At 43.6% G+C, this 14,502-nt stretch overlaps 1 protein-coding gene across 1 annotated transcript in view; it reads left to right on the forward strand.

Moving 5' to 3' along the window:
• Window positions 1–14,502, forward strand: part of LOC122550344 (diacylglycerol O-acyltransferase 1-like) — a 106,925-nt gene that overhangs the window by 11,319 nt on the left and 81,104 nt on the right. The gene's annotated exons all lie outside the window — the stretch shown is intronic.

Consider the following 14,502-nt stretch of genomic DNA (forward strand, 5'->3'; position numbering starts at 1 on the left):
GTCTGTGTTATACTCCGATGTGCATGTAGTAAAATCTCAGCATTCCAATCTGTTAATTCAATCAAATAACAATCAAGCCCTTCATCTCAGCTGATGCGGGTTTATGAACCTGTTAGGTAAGGAATTCTTTTCATGAATGTTGGTTTCACCACCAGTTTGCTCTTGAACTGAGTGGCTCATTTCAGAGTAGACCAACAGGAGGCTGGAAGAACACAACAATTTCAGAGGGTAATTCAGGGTCAGCCACGTTGTGGGTCTGGAGTCCCATGTGGACCAAACCAGGGAAGGATGTCCTTCCCTGAAGAACATGAGTGAACCAGATGGAGTTTTACAACATGGTTCATATTATTGAGGCCAACTTTATATTCCAGAGTTGTTCATTGAATTTAATAGGATTTGAACATATGAGTTACCAATCCTGTGACATTACCAATATGCCACCTTCTTTCCCTCGAAATAATCTACTCATTAACTCTGGCTCCTGATTTCTGTTCCACTCTGGAAAGTTTGTCTGTTGTGCCAAATGTTGCCTGTTATGTCCGCCAGCGGCAACTTTATACTGATCGGGCTGACATTGCAAGGTGAGGTGTCAAAGGCATTATAAGATGTCAGCAAGAAGTGATGGGAAAGGCGTTTTCGGGTTAGTTGAGGAGGAGGAATGTAAAATATATTTATAACACATGACATGGTATGCTCAGGATTATGTAAAAACCAGCTGAGTCCATTCAGCCGTGTGAACTTGCTGTACAGTTTGGTTAGATATGGCTGACTTGTACCTCAGCACCATCTTGTTGTCTTGACTTTGTAATCTCAGCTAACAGAAGTCCATATCAATTGATCCCAAACCTCAACATGAAAGCTAGAAGAATTAGGGAGGGGGTGTGGGGGTGGGTCCGAGTGGGATGCTGTTTGGATGGTTGGTGTGGACATTTTTAAAAAACAAAATCCTTCATGGGATGAGGGTGTTGCTGGCTAGGCAGCATTTATTACCCATTCCTAATTACCCAGAGGGCAGTTAAGAGTCTACCACGTTGCTGTGGGTCTGGAGTCACATGAAGGCCAGACCAGGTAAGGACAGCAGCTTCCTTCCATAAAGGGCATTAGTGACCCAGATAGGAGGGACTGAATGGCCTGCTTCCATACTGGAGAGTTTCTGTGGTCATCTTTTGAGGGGAGTAATGCGCTGTAGATATCTGTTTAAGTGTAGTGCTTCCAACACCATTCCTGAGCAACTAGTTCTAACTTTAAGGTGATGGCCTTTTGTTCTAGTCATCTCACTGAAGGAACTCACTTCTTTCTGCAGTATTTAAACTAATGAATTTTTACAACACTTCAATACCCTCAGACATTGAAATTCAAAGGAGTGCAAGCCGAGTTATTGTAATGTGACTTCATAACATAATCCATTCAGTCCTGGATCCTTCTAATGTGTTTGTGCTTCATCACCTCTGAGTCTAGTATATTCTCCCTTGGGGAGGATTGCCAGATCTAAATGTAGCCACTCTAAATAGAGTCTTAACAGTTCTACACAGCTGAAATGTAAGATAGATTCTTGGATAATTGGGGCTCATTCTGGGGAAGGTGGGACTTGTACAAACAGGACGGTCCTCATTTGAACCAGAGGGGTACTAATATCCTGGGTGGGAAATTTGCTGGTGCTGTTCGGGTGGGTTTAAACTTAGCAGGGGGTTGGGAACTGGAGGTGTAGCTGCAGTGCACAAGAGGATGAGAGTAGGGAGGATAGGGTTAGGATTTCAGGGTCACAGGGATGTGCTGGCAGACAGCGAAGTGGTTTGAAGTTTGTCTACTTCAACGTCAGAAGTATCTGAAATAAGGTAGGGGAGCTTGCAGCGTGGATAGGTACCTGGGACTTTGATGTTGTGGCCATTTCGGAGACATGGATAGAGCAGGGTGTGGAATGGATATTGCAGGTTCCAGGGATAAGATCTTTCATTAAGAACAAGCAAGGTGGTAAATGAGGGGGAGGCGTGGCCTTGTTAGTCAAGGATAGTATAACGGTGGCTGAGAGAACTTTTGATGAGGACTCGTCTACTGAGGTTGTATGGGCTGAGGTTAGAAACAGGAGAGGAGAGGTCCCACTGCTTGGAGTTTTTTTATAGACCTCCGCAGAGCTCCAAGGAGATGGAAGAGAGGAAATTAGCAAAATTATTCTGAGTAGGAGTGAAAGGAACAGGGTGGTCATTATGGGGGACTTTAACTTTCCCAACATTGACTAGAAATGCTATAACTCTAGTAAGTCGGATGGATCAGTTTTTGTCCAATGTGTACAGGAGAGTTTCCTGACAGTGTGTCGAAGGGCCGACAAGAAGGGAGGCCACACTGGATCTGGTGCTTGGTAATGAACTCGGCCAGGTGTTTGATTTAGTTGTAGGTGAGCACTTTGGAGAGAGTGACCATAATTCAGTTACGTTTAGTTTAGCGATGGAAAGGGATAGGTACATGCCACAGGATTAGAGTTATTGATGGGGCAAAGGCAATTATAATGTGATTAGGCAAGAATTAGGATGCAGGGGATGCAGACAATGGAAATGTGGAGCTGGTTTAAGGAACAGATATTGCGTGTCCTTGATAGGTATGTCCCTGTCAGGCAGGGAGGAAGTGATAAAGTAAGGGAACCGTGGTTTACTACAGAAATTGGATCTCTTGTTACGAAGCAGGAGGAGGCTTATGTGTTGATGAAGCGATGGAGAGTTACAGATCAGCTAGGAAGGATTTAAAGAGAGAGTTAAGAAGAACAAAGAGAGGACACGAGCAGTCTTTAGCAAATAGAATAAAGGAGAACCCTAAAGCTTTCTATATGTATGTGAGGAATAAAAGGATGATTAGGATAGGAATAGGTCCAGTCAAAGACAAGTGGGAAGTTGAGTGTGGACCCTGTGGTGATCGGAGAGGTGCTAAACGAACATTTCTCATTGGTTTTCACTCAGGAAAAGGAGAGTATTGTAGAGGAGAAGAATGAGGTATGAGATATTAGACTAGAAAGGATTGAGGTTAGTTACGAACAGGTGTTATCAATTCTAGAAGGAGTGAAAGTAGACAAGTCCCCTGGGCCGGATGGGATTTATCCGAGGATTCTCTGGGAAGCTAGGGAAGAGATAGCAGAGCCTTTGGCTTTGATATTTGAGTCGTCATTGTCTACAGGTTTAGTACCTGAGGACTGGAGGATTGCAAATGTTGTGCCCTTGTTCAAGAAGGGCAGCAGAGATGACCCAGGTAATTATAGACCAATGAGCCTTCCTTCTGTTGTAGGAAGGGTTTTGGAAAGGATTATGAGAAGATTTATAATCATCTAGCAAGCAACAATTTGATTTCAGATAGTCAACATGGTTTCGTCAAGGGCAGGTCGTGTCTCACAAACCTCATTGAGTTTTTTGAGAAGGTGACCAAGCATGTAGATGAGGGTAGGGTAGTTGACGTCGTGAACATGGACTTCAGCAAAGCCTTTGATAAGGTTCCACATGGTAGGCTGATGGAGAAAATGCAGAGACATGGGATTGAGGGTGATTTAGCAGCTTGGATTCGAAACTGGCTTTCTGAAAGAAGGCAGCGAGTGGTGGTTGATGGAAAATATTCAGCCTGGAGTCCATTTATTAGTGGTGTGTCACAAGGGTATGTTTTGGGACCACTGCTGTTTGTCGTTTTTATAAATGATTTAGACTCGGGCATAGGTGGATGGATTAGTAAATTTGCAGGCGACACTAAAGTCAGTGGAGTAGTGGACAGTTTGGAAGAATGTTACAGGTGGACTTGGATAAACTGCAGAATTGTACACATATATGTACATAGATCCCTGAAAGTTGCCACCCAGGTGGATAGTGCTGTTAAGAAGGCATATGGTGTTAGGTTTCATTGGTAGAGGGATTGAGTTCCAGAACCGCAATATCATGCTACAACTATACAAAATGCTGGTGCGGCCACACTTGGAATATTGTGTACAGTTCTGGTCCCCATATTTCGGGAAGGATGTGGAAGCATTGGCAAAGGTGCAGAGGAGATTTACCAGGATGATGCCTGGTCTGGAGGGAAGGTCTTGTGAGAAAAGGCTGAGAGACTTGAACCTGTTCTCATGGGCAAGAAGAAGGCTAAGAGGGGATTTGGCAGAGACATACAAGATGATCAGAGGATTAGATCGGGTAGACAGTGAAAGTCTTTTTTTTTCCTAAGATGATGACATCAGCTTGTACGAGGGGACATTACTACAAATTATGGGGTGATAAATTTAAGACAGATGTCAGAGGCAGGTAATTTACGCAGAGAGTGGTAAGGGCATGGAATGCCCTACCTGCTAATGTAGTCAACTCAGCCACATTAGGGAGATTTAAACAATCCTTAGATAAGCACATGGATGATTTTGCGATAGTGTAGGGGGACGATCTGAGAATAGTTCACAGGTCGGCGCAACACCGAGGGCCAAAGGGCCTGTTCTGCGCTGTATTGTTCTATGTTCTATAGAACACTACAGCGCTGTACAGGCTCTTTGGCCCTCGATGGTTTCACAGGTCAGCACAACAATCTGAAGCCCATCTAACCCACACTATTCCATTATCATCCATATGTTTATCCAATGACTATTTAAATGCCCTTAAAGTTGGCAAGTCTACAACTGTCACAGGCAGGGCATTCCACACTCTTCCTACTCTGAGTAAAGAAACTACCTCTGACATCTGTCCTATATCTATCACCCCTCAATTTAAAGCTATGCCCCCTCGTGCTGACCATCACCATCCGAGGAAAGGGGCTCTCACTGTCCATCCTGTCTAATCCTCTGATTATTTTGTATGTCTGTAGTAAGTCACCTCTTAACCTTCTTTTCTCTAGCGCAAACAGCGTCAAGTCCCTCAGCCTTTCCTCATAAGACCTTCCCTCCATGCCAGGCAACATCCTGGTAAATCTCCTCTGAACCTTTTCCAAAACTCCCACGTCCTTCCTATAATATGGCAACCAAGAACTGTACACAATACTCCAAGTGCGGCCGCACCAGAGTTTGTACAGCTGCAACATGACCTCATGGCTCTGAAACTCAGTCCCTCTACCAATAAAAGCTAACACACTGTACATCTTAACCACCTGATCAACCTGGGTGGCAACTTTCAAGGATCTGTGTACTTGGATGCAGAAATCTCTCTGCTCATCCACACTTCCAAGAATCTTACCATTAGCCCAGTACTTTGCATTCCGATTACTCCATCCAAAGTGAATCACCTCACACTTGTCTGCATTAAACTCCATTTGCCACCTCTCAGTCCAGCTCTGCAGCTTATCTATGTCCCTCTGTAACTTACGACATCCTTCATCACTATCCACAACTCCTACTTTAGTGTCACCTGCAAATTTACTAACCCATCCTTCTACGCTCTCAGCCAGGTTGTTTATCAAAATGAGAAACAACAATGGCCCCAAAACAGGTCCTTGCGGCACACCGCTGGTAACTGAACTCCAGGATATACATTTCCCATCACCCACCACCCTCTGTCGTCTTTCAGCTAGCCAATGTCTGATCCAAACCACTAAATCACCTTCAATCCTAAGACTCCTTATTTTGTGCAATAGCCTACTGTGTGAAGCCTTCTCAAACACCTTACTGAAATCCATGTACACCACATCGACTGCCTTACCTTCATCCACCTGTTTTGTCACTTCCTCAAAGAACTCAATAAGGGTTTGTGAGGCACAGCCTACCCTTCACAAAACTGTGGTGACTGTCCCTAATCAACTTATTCCTTTCCAGATGATTGTAAATCCTATCTTTTTTAACCTTTTCTAACACTTTACCCACAACTGAAGTAAGGCTCACTGGTCTATTTTTTTCCAGGGTTGTCCCGACTCCCCTCCTTAAACAGGGGAATGACATTTGCTATCCTCCCATTCCTTTTCAAGGGGCACATAATCAGTTGATATATGGTATTACTTACCTTAGGATATGGGAAAGCACCAGAAAATGGAGTGGCGTTTGTAAGTAAGTTACTCTGTTCCCTACAGTGTGGGAACAGGCCCTTCGGCCCAACAAGTCCATACCGACCCTCCGAAGAGTAACCCACCCAACCCATTCCCCTACCCCATATTTACCCCTGACTAATGCACCTGATCTACGCATCCCTGAACGCTATGGGCCATTTAACATGGCCAATTCAATGGAAACCGGAGCACCCGGTTGAAGCCCATGCAGACACTGGGGGAATGCGCAAACTCCGCACAGACAGTCGGCCGAGGCTGGAATCAAACCCGGGTCCCTGGTGCTGTGAGGCAGCAATGCTAACTACTGAGCCATCCTGTGAATGTCCTTTATCACTGTTAAGCAATTTAGTCAAGGAACTATGACTCAAGCAATTGATAACACAGAAGTTGACCAATTAAAAACTGCAATATAGAGTGAATTTGTGTGACTACTTCCATTTCAGTCATATAATAAGGTGTGGTATGGTCCCAGACTAGCCTGCCAACTTTACAGATAAAGATGACTGGGCCCTAGCCAGATCTTAAAGTAGACAAAAGATGAGATCCAAGGAATTTGGTAATACAATATTTTTCTATACAAGTTAGAGTAATACCATCTACAAAATGTGCATTCAGCCACCCAGAATCAATCTCTGGGTAATAAATTAACATTGAACACCCCACACCATCCATTGGCAAATATGATCAAGACAGATCTTGTGATTTTCTGCAGAATTCCCCACATCCCCAATATTATTTATTGACTGGTCATCAAATCTCAGTAAACTTCACTAAAATAAAACAAACCGCTGTAGATGCTGGATATCTGAAACAAAAACATGCCGACGAAACTCAACATGTCTGGTGGCATCTGTGGGAAGAAAGCAGAGTTAATGTTCGAGTCTGGTGACTTCAGAAGATCTGATGAAGAGTCACTGGACCCAAACCATTAACTCTGCTTTCTCCCCATAGATGTCACCAGGCATGTTGGATCTAGTGTCCTGTGTTTGTGTGCAGTTAGGCCTGAGAGGCTACTGGCAGCAGGCCGAATGATGTTCATAGATCAGCTTGGTTTTTACAAGCAGCTTCCATGGCCATTTTTATTTATTTCCTCTTCCCAAATGATCATGGTTGTGTTTTTAGCAACCTTTGCATTGTTGAGGTGCAGTGCTCTGAAGGTATCCAATTCATAGGAGTTACACCAAGATGAAAGTGAACTAACCAATCTGTTTTTCCTTTGATAGTCTGAAGTCCACATATCCACCCTGTTTCCCATATACTTGTTTTCTCCTCTCTATCACCTAATAAACGTTGACTGGCCTTGGCTTCAGTCATATCCCAAGGTACTTCAACTCTGAAGTCTTTTTAAGCAAGCGGTTTCTCCTCACTCTTGTGAATTTCTTAGATTGAGTCTTTCATCTATGTCCCTACATTCTAGGCACCTTGATCACTGGAAACAGTCTGTTTTTATGTACTCTGTTCTCTCCCTTCATAATCTCAAAAACTTCAAATTAAATCCATATGTAATCCCCTTCGCCTTGTCAAAGAGCTCCAGCTTATGATAGTCCTGGTTTGATCCCTTGGCATATATTTGTCCAGAGTTCAGTCTCTTAGAATTACAGTAACATTCTTTGGTCTTTGAGGAAACCTTTGAGTTGAAATGCTATTTGGAGATTTTGTTTCAAAGTTACCATGCCTGTAGTGACTGGCTCAATTTTGAAATGAAGTGTATTCTTGTTTGTTTGTTAACAAGGCACTTGGGCTTCACATTACTGTGTCTTTAATATTGGTAACGATGGAAATAGGCTGATTCCAAACTGAAACATACTTTTTTCCCCTAGGGTCTGCTTCATAGGAAGAGAATTTATTTTTGTACAATGCTTTTCATGGTCTTTGACCAGCAGAAGTACTTTGGGGCTGATTGAATTGCGGTAGGGTTGTGACATAGGGAGATTCGGCAGCCTGTTTTATTCACAGCTCGATTCCACAAACTGCTAAAAGCTCAATCTTTCAGTGTCAACTGAGGGACTAAAAATTGAGTAGAACACTGGGGTGATCAAGTTCTTCAGTACTATCATAGAACCTTTTCTATTCACTGAGAGGGCAGGCAGGTCATTTTTAACACCCATGACTGAGAGTACCTTCGCTATTGCGTGTTGCTTGAGTGCTGCCTTGGATTGGCAGCAACTCGACTGAGTAGGAATTGAACCCACCGTCTCCAGACTGAGATGGGGCAGTTACTGTTGAGTCAAGGACATTCTATTCCATTCTATAAACTGACTCCCAAAATGGATTTCATTATAATCTGAGCTTTGTTTGAAATGTTTATTTTAGAATCTTGCTGAGCACAAACGACTGCTTTGTGCTGAAATTTTCCTGATGCATTCTGGCATGTTTTGGCTTCAAGCAGTCTGTTTCGACAGGCAGATTTCTTCTGTCTAGTAGTAAATGAAGCAGTTTGTGTGGAGAAGCCTTTGCAGTGTAATTTATGTGCAGTTACTTAACTGCATCCAGATGTTGAAGTGCAGGCCTCTGAAATGACCTTTCTGCCAGATGGCAGATTTGCTGTGTGCTGTGATAACTGGGTGGAACAAAGACACTGCAAAATGGTGCAAATCATTTTCATGGAGATGGTCCTGCAAGTGCTCGAAGGGTGGGATTATTCAGCTGCATCCCTCTGGGGGGAAAGGCAATGTTTACAATCGTTGTCTCTCCTGTACCTTGAAAGCTTCAGTATGACTTGCTGCTTCTTTGATAAGTCCAAGGTACATTTTGTTTCTTGCTCTGGCTATTATTTTTGTTATGAGAGGAATTAAACATACCTGAAGCATTGAAAACCCGAACGACCTGCAGATGTTGGAAATCTGAAACGCAAACTGAGCTGGTGGAAAATCTCTCCACGTTCTGAAGAAAGGTCACTGGAGCCAAAACATGAACTCTGCTTTCTCTCCACAAATGCTGCCGTACCTGCTGAGATTTTCCAGTAATTTCTGCTTTGCTTTAACTGAAGCAGAACCTACGTATTTATGCAGGGCATTGGTGAGACCCATTTCTCGAATGCTGCCAGTAATTTTGGTCTCCTTCAGTGAAAGCTCTAAATGTGTTGATGTCAGTTCAGAGGAGGCCAACCGGATTGAAACCTGGGAAAAGTATCATTTTATGATGACATTTTGTTTCCACTCTAATTTAGTAGAGTGAAGGGTGCTTTAATGAAAGTTTATAAGATCCTGAATGGTCTTGGCAAAGTGGATGTGGGAAAGATAGTTGTTCTTGTGGGTCAGTGTGGAACTATGGGGTGCTGCTTTTAAAAGGAGGGGTCTCCCTTTTAGGGCAGTGATTTCAGATTTGTTTTTCTTTGGTTCTGCAACTTTGGAACTCTGTGTAAGAGAAAGCAGTGTCGTCTTCCCCTTTTACTCCTAATTTCCGAGGTTGTCTTGAACCACACTTGGTCAAGTAAAGCCTTGATGTTAAGGGCAATGGCCTTCAGTTCCCCTCCAGTCCTTCTGTCCATGTTTGGAACAAGGTTATAATGAAATGAAGAGCAGAGTGCACTTGACAGAATGCAAACTGAGCATCAATGAGCAGATTATTGTTAAGTGCCACTTGATAACACTGTGGATGACATCTTCCATCACTCGATTATTGAGAGTACGCTGGATTCCTGTGTTTTGTAGACGGAACATAAGTGGGCCATTTTCCACATTTGCCAGGTAGATGCCAGTGTTGTGACTGTATTGGGGCAACTTAGCTGTAGCATGCTAAGAGCAGAAGTCTTCAGTCTTATTGCTGGAATGTTGTCAGGATCCATGGTTTTTGCAGTATTCAGTGGCTTCAGCCATTTGTTGGTATCACATGGAGTGATTACAATGGGCTGAAGACTGGCAGCTTTAATGCTGGAGAGCTCTGGCGAGGGATCATCCACTTGGCACTTCTGACTGAAGATTGTTGTAAATGCTCCACCTTATCACAATTGTAACAGTGTAGGAGGAGGCCATTCAGCCCATCATGAATGCATAGCTCTCTGAGCATTTTAACTTTGCCAATCTCCTGCATCTTTCCCTTTAATCCTGCACATTGCTTCTACTTAAATAACCACCTGAAACCCTCTTGAATGCCTCAATTGAGCCAGTGTCCACCACACTTTCAAGCAAAGTGTTCAAGATCCAAACTGGTTGTTATCTGAAGAGGTTTTTCGTTGTTCTGCATTTACTGTATTTGCAAAACAGTTTAATACTGTGCACTGTTTTTTTTTTAATGGTTTACAAGGGTCTGTTTCTCCCTATCCACTCTATCAAACCCCTCATGATTTAAAAATTTCCATTCAATCTCCTCATGGTCTTCTGTCCAACGAAAACATCCCAACTCCGATCGTTGCTCATTACCTTCTCCTATACGCTGCCTGTTACAACATAGAACAATATAGGCCCTTCGGCCCTTGATGTTGTACTGACCTTTTATCGTACTCCTAAGATCAGACTAATCTGCATAGGTCAGGCAGCATCCGAGGAGCAGGAAAATTGACGTTTCAGGCAAAAGCCCTTCATCTATTCCTGATGAAGGCCTTTTGTCCGAAACGTCGATTTTCCTGCTCCTCAGATGCTGCCTGACCTGCAGTGCTTTTCCTATCTCCCATGTGCCTAACTAAGAGTCACTTAAATGTCCCTAATGTATCTGGCTCTGCTACCACAGCTGGCAGCACCCACCACTCTGTATAAAGAACCTGCCTCTGAAATCTCCCCAAAATCTTCCTCCAGTCACCTGAAAATTATGCCATCTTGTGATAACCATTTCCACATGAGAAAAAGTCTCTGGCTATCTACTCTATATCTATGCCCCTCAATATCTTGTACACCTCTATCAAGTCACCTCGCATCCTCCTTCGCTCCAATGAGAAAAACCCTAGCTCTCTCGACCTTTCTTCATAAGACATGCCCAACCTTGTGGCTCTTAAACTCAATCCCCCTGCTCATGAAAGTCAACAAACCATACGCCACCTTAACAACCCAATCAATTTGGGTAGAAAGTGAGGTCTGCAGATGCTGGAGATCAGAGCTGGAAATGTGTTGCTGGAAAAGCGCAGCAGGTCAGGCAGCATCCAGGGAAAAGGAGAATCGACGTTTCGGGCATAAGCCCTTCTTCAGGAATGGGTGGCAATTTGGGTGGCAACTTTGAGGGGTCTATTAACTTACTATTCTCTATTGTAGTGCCTTTCTGCTCCCAGAATTTTCTGCCGCCTGGTATTATTTTGATATTCATCCCCAGACCACTGTTGGGTTATTTAAATCCCTGTCCAACGGTACTAGCAAAACATATCACAGAGACTCATTGTACTGATTTTAACTTCAACTCTACTTTCCTGCATATTCCTGATAATCTTTCATTCCCTTGGTAATAAAAAAATTTACCTACCTCTACCTTAATATTTAAACATTCGGCATCCATTCCAGTTAAGGGAATTCCAAGGCCACGCAATCCTGTACATAGGTATATTGCTCTTCTTTCAGTGCTTCTGGGACCAAATCCTGGAAATTCCTCCCTCACAGCACATGGTGTGGAGGTGCTGGTGTTGGACTGGGGTGGATAAAGTTAAAAATCTCACAACATCAGGTTATGATCCAACAAGTTTATTTGGAAATACAAGCTTTCAGAACGCTGCTCCTTCAAGTAGCTAGTACCATACACTTTGATCTTTTACTATAAACTCTAAATGATTGGAGCGACTGGGCTGGTATACCCTTGAGTTTAGAAGGCTGAGAGGGGATCTGATTGAGGTGTATAAGATTATTAAAGGATTGGACGCTCTCTGGAGGTAGGAAGCATGTTTCTGCTGATGGATGAGTGCCGAAGCAGAGGACACAGCTTAAAAATACGGGGTAGACCATTTAGGACAGAGATGAGGAGAAACTTCTTCACCCAGAGAGTGGTGGATATATGGAATGCTCTGCTCCAGAAGGCAATGGAGGCCAAGACTGTGGATACTTTCAAGAAAGAGTTGGATAGAGCTCTGAAAAGATAGTGGAATCAAGGGTTGTGGGGATAAGGCAGGAACAGGATACTGATTGTGGATAATCAGCCATGATCATAATGAATGCTGGCTCGAAGGGCTGAATGGCCTACCCCTGCACCTATTATCTATTGTGTCCTTTGATCCTGCCCCACTAGCGACCTGACAAAGGAGCAGTGTTCTGAAAACTTCCAAGTAAACCTGTTGGACTGTAGCCTGGTGTTGTGTACATTTTCATTTATGGCAGATGGAACAATTCATGAAGGCAGCTCCCCAACACCTCAAGGGTCACAATAAATGCTGGCCCAGCTGGGAATGCTCCAGTCCTGCAGGTGAAGAGCAAATACTTTCATGTGGAAATCGCTACTTTAGTGGTCCTGCTTGTTAATTTTCTTCCTAACTCCTTAAATTCTAATTGTCTGATCACGTGACCTGCCGGCCTATATTGATACTGATTTGAACCATGTCCTGCAGCCATTCTGTCACATTCCTAACCAGGTATTAAGACCAGAGAGAGAGCACTAATAGAGGAGGTTTTAATTAGGGGGAAAGCACAAAATGCCTGTCAGTTCCCCTAATGAAGACGTCCCCTATTAGTGCCGCGTTTCCACTCCTCTTCCTGCCCTCCTGTACAGCTGGGCCTACCGTGATGCTACACACATGGCTCTTGCTACACTCCTGCAGGGACCCATTGCTCTCACTGATGCCGGAATGGAAAACCTATGGGTGTGTGTGATCTCTGAGGATTCATGCACTACCTGCCTGTTTCTCTGACTACCCAACGGTCATTTGTTCTGTATATCTCACTTGCCCCTAAAATGTGGTATGTCAATCTCTGTAAGCATGCTGTCCATCTAGCACTCAGTCTCACAGATGGGCCTCAGTGGCCACCAGGAGTTTTCCAGCACCTCACTTTTGACTCTGGTCTGTTACGTAACATACCGGTCGGGAATTTGAAAATCTAGCGGGCTTCATGGCTCTTGCTTCAAACTCTGTGCTTGTCACATCATTGCAGCTGGTCTCACAACATAGCTTTGTGGGATTTGACGTCAAAACCATTGCTGAGAGGATGTGGGATTAAGAAATAGAAGCCAAATTTTAGAGATGAAAGTTATGGGATATGATTGATAAATCACTGTGGGACGGGACAATGGAGGTGTATAATTTAGTGGGATAAGGAGAAATCAACAAATGAGATTGGACAGAAAAGCTGTAAATGATGACAGTCGTTGTTTTTATTCATTCTTGGGATCTGGGTGTCACCGGCTGGCCCAGCATTTATTGCCCGCCCCTAGTTACCCTTAAGTTGGTGAGCAGTTTTCTTGAATCACTGCAGTCCACCTGCTGTAGGTAGATTCAATGCTGTCAGAGAAGGAATTCTAGGATTTTGACCCAGTGACACTGAAGGAACAATGATATGTTTCCATGTCTGAAGTGAAATCTGAAGAATAACAGATGTGTGAGCATCTGCAAAATCTTAAAACGTTCAGTTTCAGCTATTGAAGCATTAAAGGGGTAGGGATTAGATTGAAGATGCAGTGCAAATTTAACCTATTGACACCAGGAATAAAGAAGTAAATTGAGATTTATAGAGACTAGGTTGTATTTCCTCAAGTCTCGATGTTATCAAAATATTCAAATCGAGTTGGAATGGTTAAGAGATTTGATGAGGTAAATAGAGGGGGGGATTGTTTTCTCTAGTGGGAATATCCAGGGGAGGTTGGCTAACATCTTGCATTGGAGAAAGTGAGGACTGCAGATGCTGGAGATCAGAGCTGAAAATGTGTTGCTGGAAAAGCGCAGCAGGTCAGGCAGCATCCAAGGAGCAGGAGAATCGACGTTTCGGGCATGAGCCCTTCTTCAGGAATGAGGAAAGCCACTCTCCTCATTCCTGAAGAAGGGCTCATGCCCGAAACGTCGATTCTCCTGCTCCTTGGATGCTGCCTGACCTGCTGCGCTTTTCCAGCAACACGTTTTCAGCTAACATCTTGCATTTACAACTAGACAATTCTTATGGTTTTATAATTTACTAAAACTCCTCGATGTGGCTGCTGTCGGGTTCAACTTGATCCACTTTCCAGCTCCCACAAGCAGTAATCGTTGGTTTGTAAATAGTTTGCGAAGCTCCTGCGATTTACAGTTGGTACCTTTCAGCTGATAACTCTGATGTGATTAAGTTCACCGATCATGTACAAGTAGTCTAGAAATCTAAGAATTTCATTGGTCGTCATTATGTTGTGGAAGAAATACTTCTGCATTTTATAAGTAATGAACTGTACAAGTCTATGCTGATTTCACTGATCGTTGATTTTCTTTCATCTTTGTTCATTGTGCGTCATTGTGTGCCGAAACAGCAGAGCTATGGTGTGCTGCGGTGTAGATTGCTGGGATGCTGAGCTGTGGTTCCCTCACTGTTGATGCTCTCAACATCACTGCCACCAGCACCACCACAGTCTCTATCCCTCTACCTCATTCCCTCCACCTCTTTTCCACCCCAACTGGAATTGAATACCAGTTTGGAACCAGTGAAGGTCAAAGATTTG

The sequence above is a fragment of the Chiloscyllium plagiosum genome, chromosome 5 (genome assembly GCF_004010195.1).
Source record: "Chiloscyllium plagiosum isolate BGI_BamShark_2017 chromosome 5, ASM401019v2, whole genome shotgun sequence".
NCBI lineage: Eukaryota > Metazoa > Chordata > Chondrichthyes > Orectolobiformes > Hemiscylliidae > Chiloscyllium > Chiloscyllium plagiosum.